Here is a 14787-nt window from a genome sequence, read left to right as displayed (position 1 = left end):
TCCTATTCAACATAGTACTGGAAGTCCTAGCCAGAGCAATCAGGCAAGAAAAAGAAAAGAAAAAAAAGGTATCAAAATTAGAAAGAAGTGAAATTTTCTCTATCTGCAGATGATACAATTTTTATATACAGAAAATCCTAAAGACTCCATTAGAAGCTTTTCTTACTAAATAACAAAGCTTTAGAAATTTCAGGGAAAGATCACTCCTATACTGTTTAATATGTACCAGGCCATAGAAAATAATGGAAAGTTACTTGGTGATTTATTTCACCAAGTTCTACTTATTCTCCCTGACATCTGAGCACTCAAAAATCACATCTGAAAAACTCTTTGATAAAATATATAAGCAAAAATCTTGAATAGGGTAGTAATATATGAATCTACCAATTATCAGAAAAATACTTTTTTAATAAAATGAGTTTTATTCCAGGAACTCAAGAATGATAATAATATTAAAAAATCTATTAAAAGAATTTAGACTATCAGTGGAGAAAATTAGAGCCTCTGATAGTGGTTTTGACTTGAGTACCTAGATAAAGCCCTTACTCTAAGGGGAAAAGAGAATGCAATGAATTTAGATGACATCTCATTAAAAAAAACAACAGTAATCTGATAAATATCCCGGAGGGAGTATAAGGAAGAAAATATTTTAAATATTAATAATGCAGTCTCTAATTGGTTAGGTTTGTAAGCCAGGCCCTTTATTCTCACTGTTCTAATTCCATCAGTCACCACTTCCTGGTCCCCACATTCTCCCTACCCCCACCTTCTTTTCCCCGTGCTCAAACTAGGCTAAACTATTTGGAATGCCCTGGAAATGCCACACTCTTTTCTATGGCACTCTGGATTTTCCTTTCAGAAACCCTGCTTTACTTGGCAACTCTGTATTTAATCCTTTACTGCTCAGCTGAGATGTCATTTTTTCTGGGAAACCTTCCCCACCCATCCTCCAAGGATATGTCAGATGTTCCTTCTAATGGCCAATTATCTCATATGGACCCCTTAACAACTTATCACGTGTATTAGAAATGTCTGTTTTCCTCTTCTATAGCTCTTGAGGGTGGATACTCACTGACTTTCATGATTCTCATTCAATGTTGCATCCCCCAGAGGCTAGCATTGTGCATGGCATAGAAGATTGTATGAAATGAACAAAGTGTTTTCAAATCCTTTCTTATCTCTGTTTTCACTGGGACAGTTCTCTCCATCCCACTTCATAGCCCACCATTCTCGCTTGTGGTTATAAGTTAAAGTTAGAATATCTTAGACATTCAAGATGCTCACAGACCAAACCAAACTTCGGGCCTTCTGCCCATTGTCTCCCAACACAAATCACCCACCTTGAGCACACCGATCCAAACCATTCCCCAAATACACTTATACTTTCTTGGCTCCAAGCCTTAGTTCACATTTTTTTCCCTTCCTCAAACATCTTCTGGCATCTTCATTGACCCACTTCCTCTCCATCTTTCAAGGACTACCTGAGTGCCTAATCCCTGTAACACCTTCTTCCTCTCTCATTCTTCTCAACTCTTCTACTAGTTTATATTGGTGTCACTTTTAACTGTTTAATTTATATACACACCAAAAAAAAATTTAAGTGAAGGTGTGTAGTCTCCATTCTCTATATTATGAGCTCATTCCTTCATCCAATAGTTCTCTCTGCTAGGCCCCAGGGATATAGAATTCAAATAAGACAAGGACCCTTTCCTCAAAGAATTCAGTCTAGTGTTTAAAAAAATACATATAATCTGACAATTATAGTATAATATGAAAAAGAAATGAACCCATAAAAAAATGTCATGCAGCCCAAAGTGTAATACTAGATGATGGATATAAGGCAGACGGAGACTCTCCTAGATGAATGAGATGTCCTTCGGTCCCTTCTTGAGGCCGTCCGAAATAATATTAGACAAGTCAATCCAGCCCAAGGGAGGAACCCGGAAAACAAAGAGATCCACTCTGCACAAAGAACCCCAGTGCTCTACAAGCCAGACCCCAGCAGCAGTTCAGGGAGCCAGACTCTGTCAGTGTGCGCTCCTTTGATGCATCAAGCTCCCTCTCCCTCCCTTTTCATCTCACCTGTTTTATAGTAAACCTCTTTCTTTCTGCATCTGTTTCACCTCCTCTCTTGGTTTCTACCCTGGGGGGTGAAGGGGCAGGGGGGACAAGAATCCCTTCACCAGTGACAGATAGGTGAATAGATAAGTAGATAGGTAAATGGCTTGAAAATTACCTCTGTTAGAAAAGAAAAGATAGAGAATCCAACACAAAGTTAAAGCAACTGTTGGTAATCAAAGAAGAAAGAAGAAAAGGCCATGGGGAAGCCAACAAATCATGACTTTATTCTTACTTTAGTTAAGGTCTTTCTCTAGGAAGCTTTTTTTCCTTCCATAGTGTGCTTTTCTCCCAATATTCTCAAGACAACATTCACCCTGAGATACTGGGTAAACAAATACAAATCTCTATTCCCTGCATATACACCTGGCATCAGCTCATCTAGCTACCTAACAGTTTCTTACATTCGCCACTAGTAAATCTCTTTTTACTTCATATGAGTCCCCTTAAACCCAAGACTGTCACTGTCAAAAGCTCTCACTGTCGCCATGGCTCTATCTAAAGTTAATTCCAAAAGTTCCAAAAAAAAAATACAAAACACATGCATGAAAGCTCACCAGCAACTTTTGTAAAGTTGTGCTTTGGTTCCCTGAAGCTAGTCTTAGAAAGAGAATCCTCACAAGGGAATCTGTCCTTTAGGGCCTTAGAGGACAGGAGTTTAGTGTTTTTAAGGGAGCCAGAGACTATTCTATGCTACCAGGTAAGAGATCTTGGGCAGGTCATGAAAAGGTCTTGGGAAAGTCAGCTGGAGATAAATTGAACTGAATTTCCTCCAATATAACATGATGCGGTAACCAGGTTAGTGGTCCCAATGCAATGCTGTGGAGAGTACAAAGAAGAGGGAAACTGAGGCTCACCTGAGGAACAGGTAAAGACGAAAGTGGGTGTGAAGGGATAAAAATTGGCCTCGCCAACAAAGGGCTATCTACAGCCATGTAAATTCTTATATTGATTAAATGTTTGCTAAATTAGGCCCATACAAAGGCAAAATGTGGATTAAGAGAAGGCTTTTCCCTGCCTTTTGCTATTCTTTCATTTCTCCTCTTGAGCACTGCCGTGGTCTGAATGTTTGTGTCTCCTCAAAATTCAAACATTAAAATCCTAATGCTGAAAGTAATAATATTAGTCAGTGGGACTTTGGGAAGTGCTTAATCCCTCAGGAATGGGAGTAGTGCCATATCGAAGAGGTTCCAGAGTGATCGCTAGACAGTCCCGTCATGTGCGGGCACAGAAGGAGCTGGCTGAGCTAGAAAGAGGGCCCTCAGAGAACGTAACCATGCTGGCACCTTCATCTTGGACTTCCAGACTTCAGAACTGTGAGAAATAAATTTCTATTTTTCATAAGCCACCCAGTCTGTGGTATTTTGTTATAGCAGCTCAAACAGACTAAGACAAACACCACATGGTTTGGATTGGTAATTTCTGACCCTTCATTAACATTCAGCTGTCCCCATGTTAAACTCCCTGTTTAGGCTGTGATACAGAATAACTAGCTATCTGCAGATTCATTGGTGAATGTTGGAAGGAGGTACATTAACCTTTGATCCTGCCATGGAACATATTGGCATTTTTACTAGGACTGTCTAGAGACAATGCTTTACTCCAGCACTTCTCAAACTTGAATGATATACAAGTCCTTTTTAAAGCATAGGAGAAAGGACACCAGTTGAGGTGGTGGAAGGCCATGGTGTGGGGTGAGCCTGGCAATGGCTGAGGAGACACGTGGCCCACAGGCACATGGAGAAAAGCATTGCATCCAAAACTGCATCACAATGACCCCTTAACTTCAGGTACATGAGTTATTCCAGGTTCTGACCCTTTTAGCATCCACTACATTCTCAGGTCTGAAGTCATAAAAGTGTGACAGGAATAGTAGCAGTAGGTAGAGAAAATTGTGTCACTGATATCATTAGCATCGAAGAGAGGAAACTTGCCTCCTAGAACAATGTTTCTAGAGCTAAGCACCTTCCGTTCTTACACGAGGGTCTCCCATTATCTTTTTTTATGCATCACGCTCAGTGTGGATGCAGAGGGTTCTAGAAAGCAACCTCCCACAAAGGGATAGAATATGAGACTCTAGCCCTCTTCCCCAATATTTCCAGAAATGCTGGCAGCCAGGTTCTTACCTTCCCTGGATAAAAATGAAGGTAGGAGGGATGTCTCAGAGGCCCAGACAGGGGAGGTGGGAGTGTGTAGCTCAGCTATGGCATCTGCTACTGAGCTGATCAAGTAGCTAGAGGTGAACACAAAGCACTCAGAGAGGCAATGGGTCCAAATTACACTGAAAGACTGGGAAAGAGGTTGAAGGCATATAGGTTGTTTCCTAGAGATCCATATGTGGCTATGGATAAAAGGAATGCACTGGCCATGCTGAATATATCTGCCAATCCCATTGCTGATGGCCCATGATTATGACCCTTGGTGCTCGATGATATATTCAGGTGAATTGAGCTCCAAGTAACAGGTTTTTGGCTTGAATCCCATTAAGAGAAAACTGTTCAGGAAGAAAAATTGAAAGTCCTGGCAGAGACAAACCAAATGACAACAATCTCATCAACTGAGAAATATGAAGTAAAAAGCATCCACAAACCCCAAGTGTCTCATGAGCTAAGAGGGAATTTGTTTTATTTATTCACTTTTCAAAGTGGATGGATTACATTATGATAAATATCACTTGTTATTGTTTGTGGATTTCTTTTTAATTTTGCAAATGTGATATTGCTGGATTAAAATGGTACCATTTATATCATCACAGGGAGTTGTTAAAAACTAGTTGAAAATGAGGAACCAATACCCACATTTTACCCAAAAACTTTCTCTTTTTTTAATTTTATTTTATTGTAGTAAGAATAAATGTAAGATCTACCCTCTTAATAAAATTTTAATCATATAATGTAGTATTGTTAGCTATAGTTATAATGTTGTATGCATCAGATCTCTAGAATTTATTCAGCTTGTTAAAGTGAAACTTTACACAAGTTTTGGCAGGATATGGAAAAATTAGAACCCTGTACACTGTTGGTGGGAATGCAAAATGGTGCTGCTGCCATAGAAAACAGTAGGAGGTTCCTCAAAACATTAACAATAGAACCACTATATGATCCAGCAATCCCATTTCTGGGTATTTATCCAAAAGAATTGAAATCAGGATCTCAAAGAGATGTTAGCAGTTCTATGTTGACTGCAAGACTATTCACAGTACTCAAAATGTAGAAACAATCTAAATATTCATCTACAGATGAATGAATAAAGAAAATGTGGTAGATATGTACAATGGCATATTATTCAGCCAAAGGCTTTCATATACACAACAACCAATTAGAAGGTACAGTGGGAAAATGACCTATATGAAAACAACACATCAAAGATGTACCCATATGTGAATATAATGAGAAATGTGCTACTGGGTGATGCAAAAGAATACTTAACTAAGATGGCAATATGCATTCTTGAAGAGAATGATATCACAAGGATGACACTTCTTGCTAAATTAATTTATAAACTGAATGAATAACAATGGGATTTTTCAAAAGTGCACATTGATATGGAAAATAATCCAGAAGAGCTATTGTAATTGTGAAAAAGAAGGTTACTGAGGAGGAAATAGCTTTACCATAGATTGAAATGCAGTATAAAGTTACAATTAAACAGTGATGTTTGTATATGAACAGACAGTCCAATGTAACAGACTAGAAAGTGAAAAAATATATTCAAGTATTAAAATACAATAAATTATATAAGAGGTCTTTCAAGGAAGTGGTTAAAAATTGAGGATTCTTTTAAATAAATGGTTTGAGGACAACCATCTTGAGGGGAAAGAAAATTGGCTCCATATTTCATAGTATATATCATAAAAATAAATCTTAGATCAGAGATTAAAATCTTTAAAAATTAAAACCATAAATAGTACCAGAAAAAAATGTGGGAGAATTTTTTATTGTAATCTCAGAATGGAGACATTTTTTCTAAATATAACATAAAATTGAGAAGTCATAAATAACAAGATTGATAGAATCTCTGCTTCTGGCCATGATGGCACAGTTGGTACTACATTAGTCTCCTTACCGTTAACAACTACAGAACTGGGCAGCATATACAAAGCAATTCTTTCAAGGTTCTTACATAACAGGTAGGACAAGACTGTAATTTCTAGGAAAAAGGAAACTCGGGAGATAAGCAGAACTTGGCAGGCCTGCTGAACTGAGAAGGCAAAAATCCAACTTCAGAGCAGCTGAAATGATGGATTCTACAGGAAAAGGGATGAGAGAGAGAGAAAGATATTCAGAGTGGGGGGCTCCAAAAACCTGTGTTGGGTACCTCTGTGTTAAAGGCAAGGTTGTACCTGCACAGGACAGTTCCATTCAAGGCTCACCAGATAGCAAGTGCTTCAGGTTGAGGACGGAACTGAGAGATGGGTTTTGCTGAGAAAACAGCAGCACCGGGCGATTCTAACTCTGCTGGAGTGAAGAGTCCTCATTTATACCCCAACATCAGACTGAATTACCAGAGAAGCTTTCCTTAGGAACAAGGATAAGACCCTAGTGTGAGATTTATTCTAGGCCTTCCTACAGCAAACAATGCCTTAAACAAAACTCTCACAATATCTTTTTGGAAGAGAGAGTTTGGAAGTTGAAATCCATCCTGTTATAGGGGACTGCCAAGATTTGTTGAGAAATATCCACCCAAATAAAGGATAAAATGGAGTTTACACAAATTCAAAACAATCAGCCAGTAATTTCACTGTCTGCTAAAACATGCCTCCATAATCATCAGAGAAAGCTAACGGAATACAGAGTCACTACAGTGTACTGTTCCAAATGTCTAGTATTCGACTTAAAACTACTAAACACACAAGGAAACAAGAAAATGTACCCTATCACCAAGGAAAAAGTAATCTGTAGAAATCAAAACCAAGATGGCCCACATGGTATATTTAGCAAAGACTCTGAAGAAGTTGTGACAGATTTTCTTTTCTAAAGATGGCTACAACAATATCTCCATCCTATATGCTCTTCTTTAAGGTGACTCTGCCACTCTCTCATGGTCTGAACTTAGAACACTTTGACCAATAGGATGCAGTGGAAGTGACATCATGGGGACTTCTTAGGCAAAGTTATAAGAAGCCCTACAGCTTCTATCTTGGAACACTCATGCAATTGCCATGGTATGAGTGTTTAGGATACATGGAGAGGACACATGTAGGTATATTTGGCCACTCTAACTGAGCTTCCAGCTGACAGCCAGCATTAATTACTACTAGTCATGTGAAAGGGTCATCTTGAATGTTTATCCCAGTCTGTCTGAAGACAGAATAATAGAAATTATTTAATCTATGGGAAAGATAATTTAAAAAATAATTGGAGAAAAAGGAAGACATCTTTAGGGAGCTGTGGGAAAATATAAAATGGTCTAACATATGTAATGGGAATTTCAGGAGAATAATAAAGCCAGATGAGACAGAATAATTATTTGAAGAAATTATGGCTGAAATTTTCCCAATTTGATGAGTGAGACAACTTAGACAAAAGGAATAAATCACTCAGAAGACACAAACAGTGATTGCCTGAGGACTGGACAAGGAGAGAAGGGTATCATGGGGAGATAGAAGGGGAAATCATTACAAAGGGTCATGAGAGGACTTCCATGTTTGTGGGTATGCTCTTTATATTGATTGTGGTCATGGTTAGATATATACTATGTAATGCATATCAACCATATCTCAATGAGTATGTGTAAATTTTTAAAATTCCAATGTACAATTCTCATTCCTTGCTTATGTTGATATAGTGGACATTGTTGGTTGCTCAACTTATATCCACTCTTTTCTTCATCATTCCCAAAAGAACTCCAGTTTTGTACCTCAAGAGAAGTTAACTCCATCCCTGTTTTCTGGAGTGAGCCTTATTGGTCTATTTATCTTCAGCCCCTTCGCAGTAAGAGTTTTAGGAATTCACATCGAAGGCATTCAATACAAGGTATTTTTCTGGTCAGGATTTGGTTCAGGATAAAGCATGTACCTCAATTCAGTCCAATAAGCCAGAAGGAGTGTGCCAAGGGCTTCTGGAAACTGTTTACTCACTCTCAACAGTAAGCTAGTAGAAGAGACAAGCTCTTACTTCTGGCACCAGGAAGTACTAATGTGACAGCAGAAGCAACTATGACCATTTTGTCTCCATAAGGGAAACAGTCTAAAGATAAAACCAACCCACGAGGGAGGATACAGCTAAGGGAATACAGAATAATGAGGGTGAACCTGAAGCCTTAGATAGCTCTAAAATTCTAGTTAGAAAAATCAATACATATCTTGTTTTCTTAAAGTAAGTTTGAATCAGTGTTCATGTGCTGCTGAAGATGGCCTACCCTACACCCTTGATCTCTCAACAGCACCTAACAGTTGACTATTTCCTCCTTCATGAAACATTCTCTTCCCTTGCTTATGCTGATTGCACCCTCTCATCTCTCTGGATTCACCTTTTAAATCTCCTTTGTAACCTCCTCCTTCTCTGCCCAACCATTTCATGTGTGATTTCCACAAACATCTTTCTTTTTTGGCTTTCTTTGATTCTAACTCAACACTTTACCTTTAAATAATCTCAAACACTTCCATGGTTTCTATGCCCTGACAAGGGCCAAATTTATAGCCCCAGCTCAGATTCCCCTTCTGACATCTAGATCCATATATCCAGCCACCAACTCAAAACTTCCCATTAGACATCTTAGCATTTTAATTCAGTTCAAAACTGACATCATCACTTTGCATTCACACACAAAAACCTCTCTCCCACTAGTGTTCCTCAGTAAAATGTCACTGTCGTCCATCCAGTTCAAGACAGAAACCCAGAAATTATCTTTGAATCCGCCCTCTCTTACTCTCTCTCACCTCACTATGTGCCCACCCCAAAAATCAATCACCTGGTCCTATTGATCCAGTATTCTATACGTCTCTTGGATCCATTCATTTTCCTCCAACCCCACTAACACTGTGGTCCAAACATCATTCATTATCACTCATCTTCTATTAGTGTACATATTCTACATTAGTTCCCAACCAATCCATTCTTAAACTTTAGTATGAAATATACACTTTTTAAATGCAAATCTTGCCAACAACACTTGCTTTCTTACACCCCTTTAATGGTCTCTCAGTGCCTTGGGAAACAGTTGAAAAATCTTAACATAGACCACAAAATCATGCTTGGCCTAGTCCCATCCAGCATCTATGGTGTCGTCTAATATCACTCTTCCTCTCCCTAAGTTTTACCATATTGTGCATCTTTCAGTTCCTTGTCCCTATCATACTGCATCTCATCCTGCATCAGGATGGCCATTCCTTCTTACTAGAAACCTCTTCCACTTCACACACTTCTACATCAGTGTTGAATAACTAGAGGGCATCATGCATAGAGCATGTAGGCATGATTGGTGATCCCAACCTCCCTACCCCCACTAGCCCCACTATTGCCTAACTGCATCTTATTGTTCAGATTTCAGCTTAAACACCTCCTTGTCTAGGAAACCTCTGACCACCCTCCCAGGTTCATTCTGATCATTGTCTTGAATTTTTGAATTGCAGCATTTAGCACATTCATGACTACTTGTTTATGCTAGCCTGTAACTGCCATTAAGCACACTAATGATATTCACAGAGGTTGGAACATAGAGTTATACATAAGAATATGGTTGGACTTTTACCCCCATAACATATCAAATGCCTATTTAATATTTAACATATTTTCTCCCTGTTCCTGCTAATGTTCTTGGCTTAGACATAGTGTGAAAGAAAAAAGAAAATAATAAGAATAATCCTTTTAATTTCAATAACTTGGCTTGTAAATTTGTCATTTCACAGAGTTATAAAGCCTGAAGTGTATATATGTGCAAATTTCTGTTCTCTCTATAACTCTCCCAAAAAGAGGCATAAGAAGGCCATAACTACACATAGTCTTATAATCCAGACCAAAAACCTCACTAATGCAGAATCCCCTATTTAGATGACACACAGATGCCCTTCTATGAAAGTGGTGTTTTAAAAAGTTAGATTTCATAACCTTTACCAGGTGTACACCCACTATATTACATATGGATGGGGAAAGGCATACTCTCAGAATTTCCCCAGAAGTTCTGAGGAAGGAGGATTTGGGACTCCTCAAGTGAGCAGCAGTAATAGCTGTAACTCCAAAGATATTTAAATAGAAAGAGAGCCATGAAACCAATGCACTCTCCCAGACTCATCAAAGCAGCCATTGTGCTCTTTCTCCCCTTTTTCAAGACAAGAAAATAACCTTCTATCAGAGGTTCAACCATTCCCTAGCAAGGGCCAAGAGCCATTTCAATAGAACAACAAAAGGAACACCGACAAGGGAAACCCAGATGATGTCATTTGGCTGCAGTATCTTGGGTAGCCAGTAGCAAACTCAGCAGTGATTACTAGAAGAAGCAGTGTGGGGAGACAGCCAATGAGGAGCTGAACTCAGCAGAGAAACTCTAAAAAACCAGCACTCCTCAATATCTGGGTTCAGCCTGGCCTGACAGCCCTGAATCACTGGTAGCAACAGGAAGAACTAAGCTGGAGGAGAAATATTATTCAGGAGAGTCTGTGCTCCCTCCCTTTCCACTCTGCCTCAACAGGCAGCTTGGAAGTTTTGGTTGGTTGAAGTAGAGTTTTCAGGAACCTAAAGAGAAACACATGGTTTCTATTGTCTTCCTAAATATACTTATATCTGAATAAAGTGCTTTAGTTTTCTTCTACAGAATACCATTTGTTAGAATCATGTACTCTAGAGTCAGACAGACCCAATATTGAATCAAGACACGACTTTTTAATAACTGTGCTTCTCTGAACTTCACTCTCTTTGTAGGTAGAGTATGCATAATAATACCTGTGTTACACCGTTGTTATGAAGGTTAAATGAGATAGGTCAAACACCGGAAGTGCTATAGATACTCAATTAATGGTAGGTCTAACTAGGAGCATAGCAGTAAAGAAGGGAGAGGTCTAACCAGGAGCATAGCTGAGGTCACAGGGATAAAGCTGGTTCACAGCAGCACCAAGGAAAACTTAGAGAAGATGAGTGGCAGTTAACTGGTTTAAAACCAGCATTCCCCAAAGGTAGTTCCAAAGAACACTGGTCCTGCAGGATATTAATAAGTAGTACTCATTTTTTAAAAAGCTCTGTGAATAATACATTTGAGGAACATTGAATTATACAATGTAAAAACTTTCTTATTGCAGGATTTTCTAGGTGATTTTAATATGCTGATACTCATGGGAAACCACTACTACCCCCAAAATGGATTTGAGCGTGGGATCCATTTTTCTTGGTGCACTTTATAGGACTATTGCCTCTTGGAACACACTCTAGGAACTGTTGGCTTAAATGAATGGATCTCTGGGTCCTGTCTGATAACTCCTTCTTAAACCAAAAGCTCAGAACCAACTTATGCATTAGGCACTGTAGCATTGTCAATGTAAGAAATACCCAAAACTGTAGAGAATATTTATATCTGAGGCACACTGGCAGCAATTACTGGGAAGCAAAATCTCAACAGATTGAGAAAATGTTCTGGAGAATGGCAGTTTTGCAACTATTTTATACATTAGAATAAAAGAAGGAGATGTAAGGAGAAATATCAATGAAATCCATTGGTAGTAGGTTAAGGAGACAGGAGAATGCAAAATGGGGAGATCTATGGGACTGGATAAAAAGGCAAAAGAGAAAAACACATGATTCTTTTACATTGGTAGGTATAGGATAGTTAACAATTAACATTTACAGCGCATAGAGATGGGGGTGACAAATTAACAATGAGGGGTTCTGTGGTTTCATGCTCTGGTGTGAGGTTGTTCCCTGAGAGGTCTAGAAAAGAAGATTGCTCTGACATTTCAAAGCTATGTTATCTTAGTTGCAAAAACACAACAGACTGGCTCACTTAAGATAAAGATTGACCTTTGTCAAAGAACCTATAGACCTAGGACGTGACTACTCGCCATGACCCACTTGTAGTTAGGATTTTTCATGTTCAGACCATCGTCTGTGGTTATGTTCAGTCTCAGTTCGTAGGGTTCACCATGCTGGTATCTTCTGAGCTTGTCAGGTTCAGTACATGGCCCCACAGGATGGTGCCCAGTGACTATGAGCTCTTCAAGCTCTTAAAGATGATTGAGAACTGAGGAGAAAATTTGCTGATTCCAAAAGAAAAAATACAATAAGAAATTTGAAATGGATATTTTAGTAAACATATACAACATCTAACATGTCAACTAGTCAACTGTTGTTCAACACATCATATATAATTGCATAAAAATATACTTTTCATGGAATGTACGTGCATCGTCACATGTTTGCCATGCTGTGATTCAGGGGCTCCATTAGGACAAGAGCCTAGCAATTTAAAAGCCTGTTGGTTACCTTGATAAGGGCCATACCTTTAAATCACACACACACACACACACACACACACACACACACACACACACACACACACACACACCCTGGGGCTGGAGAAGTTTCAAGAACCAAAATTATAACCCAAGTCCCTGGCATGAGCACAGCAGTTGGATTCAGTCACTTAACAGTGAGGTGGGTTGGGGGTCCCCACCCCCACCTTCCACAAGCCCACAGTGCCCAATGAGTCAGTGGGTTTGAATTCTTAACCATGTACCAAATCCTTTTTGGCAATAGTCACAGAATCCGGCAGCAGGGCACAGCTTCTTCTGGGTGAATCCTATCCCACCCTGTGAAAAGCCATTCAAGGCACCTATTTTCCAGCTGATGGCTTTGCATTAGTGGCTTTTGAAAGGAACATTGGGCTTTCAGTGGTTCTCTCCAGTTCATGGCAAAAGGCAATAGTTCAAGGAGTATGGGGGGAGGGGGCGTGAGAGGGACTGAAAGAAAATCTTAGAGCTTCTAAAGGTCTCCTAAAGAGATTTCATTTGTTTGAAAGGAGACACACTAGGAGAGGTACAAATTCTCAGAGCCTGTGGACAGAGACATCTGGTTCAGGGTACCTCACGTCCAGCTCAGGGTCAGCCTGGGTTGAGATAAGGAACTTGAGCATGAGAACAAATGAATCCTAAGAGAAAGGATTCTGTATCTGCGTGCCTTTCTCTGTGGTCGAGACTCATACAATAAGTCTAAACTATCAGCCCATTTCTCCACTTCTTTGGAGGAAGAAAAGAGAGAGAGAGAGAAGCTATGACTAAAAAAGACCAAGGCATTGACCCTTCTTTCAAATCAATCTGTTTTTCAAGGTCTGTTTAATATCTCACTTCTAATGTTTGACTTTAACAGTGAGGCTCATTTCTCATTGTTTCCCATATTCCAAAGTCTGCTGTGAGTGATTTAAACACCAAATGAAGAATAAAGCCCCTCCCAACACACAACACACACACACACACACACAGAGAGAGAGGAAACTGCCCTTCCTTTGTTAATCTAACAGGAGAAAAAGTAATGACAATGAATTACAACTGTGCAAAAAAATTATTATAAAATTATTATAAGTACAAATATAAAAAGAAGCGATGAACTATTATTAAAATGTGCTGTCTGAGAAGAAGAATATTCCACTGCTCCACGATCTTTTGAGCTAAATGTCCCTGTCTTAGCACAGTGACTCCCCGATGACATTTTTGCCCTTAAGGATTTCACCACTTCCTCTGAAGCTGCAATTTTTTCTCTCTCTTCCTCCCCCTTCCTATCATTGTCACTGGAGAATGCAGAGTGACATGTTAAAGAAAATGCTTGCCTTGAGGCCAGAGAGCGTGTTTCCTTTGCACTTGGATTTCCATTTATTCCACTAAATTTCCTTACAATTAATTTTTAAAAGGGCTGAGAGAGTCCATTTCCCAAACAGCTGACAAAAAAACATGTTCCGTGAAAGCAAACAAAATGGCACTCGGTGACCATTTTGCTACCATCGTAAAAGCCTTGCAGTTTACATTCTGACTTTGCATTCTGCCCTTTATTACTCCGATAGAGTAATCAGAATATGTTGATACTGCCATGATACCCATCCAGAGCCGGGAACTGGTTTATCTTAATTGCACTTTAGCCTAAAGCATATTAAATGCAACTTGATTATAAAATGCATTTCAATTGCCATAATAAAGTTCTTGGCAAGATTTCCAAACATCAAGTAAAAAAATCTATAATCCCTTACTCTGGCCCCTTTGCTGACTTGCCAGGTAACTTTGTATAAAAGCTGCTCCCTCTCCACATCCCCCATTCTCAGCCAATAAACTAGTAATATTAGATTTGTCTAGCACTCGGGAATGGCTGCAAGACATTTCTTTATACTTGAACAGCATTTGCAAATGACAAGCTGGCTTTAGGATAAATACGTCAGGATGATGCCTCAGCACGGTTGTTGGAGTGGATTTTGGGGTTTTTAGTTCTCTTTCACTAACTCTTCTGCATCATCCGTCGGTCTCGCTCGCCACAGCTCAGTTGAACACTGTATCTGCTGCCTTGAATTCAGGTCCGTGCCACCATATCCCTGCCACACTGCACTGCCCATAATTTCACAGCGCTGACACCAGGGCAGGAACAGAGGGCTTAAGGAGTGCACACCGACGGATGGATTGGTTGGCTGCAAGTGGTGGGCCCTGATCTCTGACTGGAGGGATCTGCATGAAGCGCTGGGTGAAAGGCTTTCTGACGCGTGTGC

This window comes from Miniopterus natalensis, chromosome 4 (assembly GCF_054644295.1).
Source record: "Miniopterus natalensis isolate mMinNat1 chromosome 4, mMinNat1.hap1, whole genome shotgun sequence".
Lineage (NCBI taxonomy): Eukaryota > Metazoa > Chordata > Mammalia > Chiroptera > Miniopteridae > Miniopterus > Miniopterus natalensis.
Note: the sequence above shows the minus strand (reverse complement) of the source record.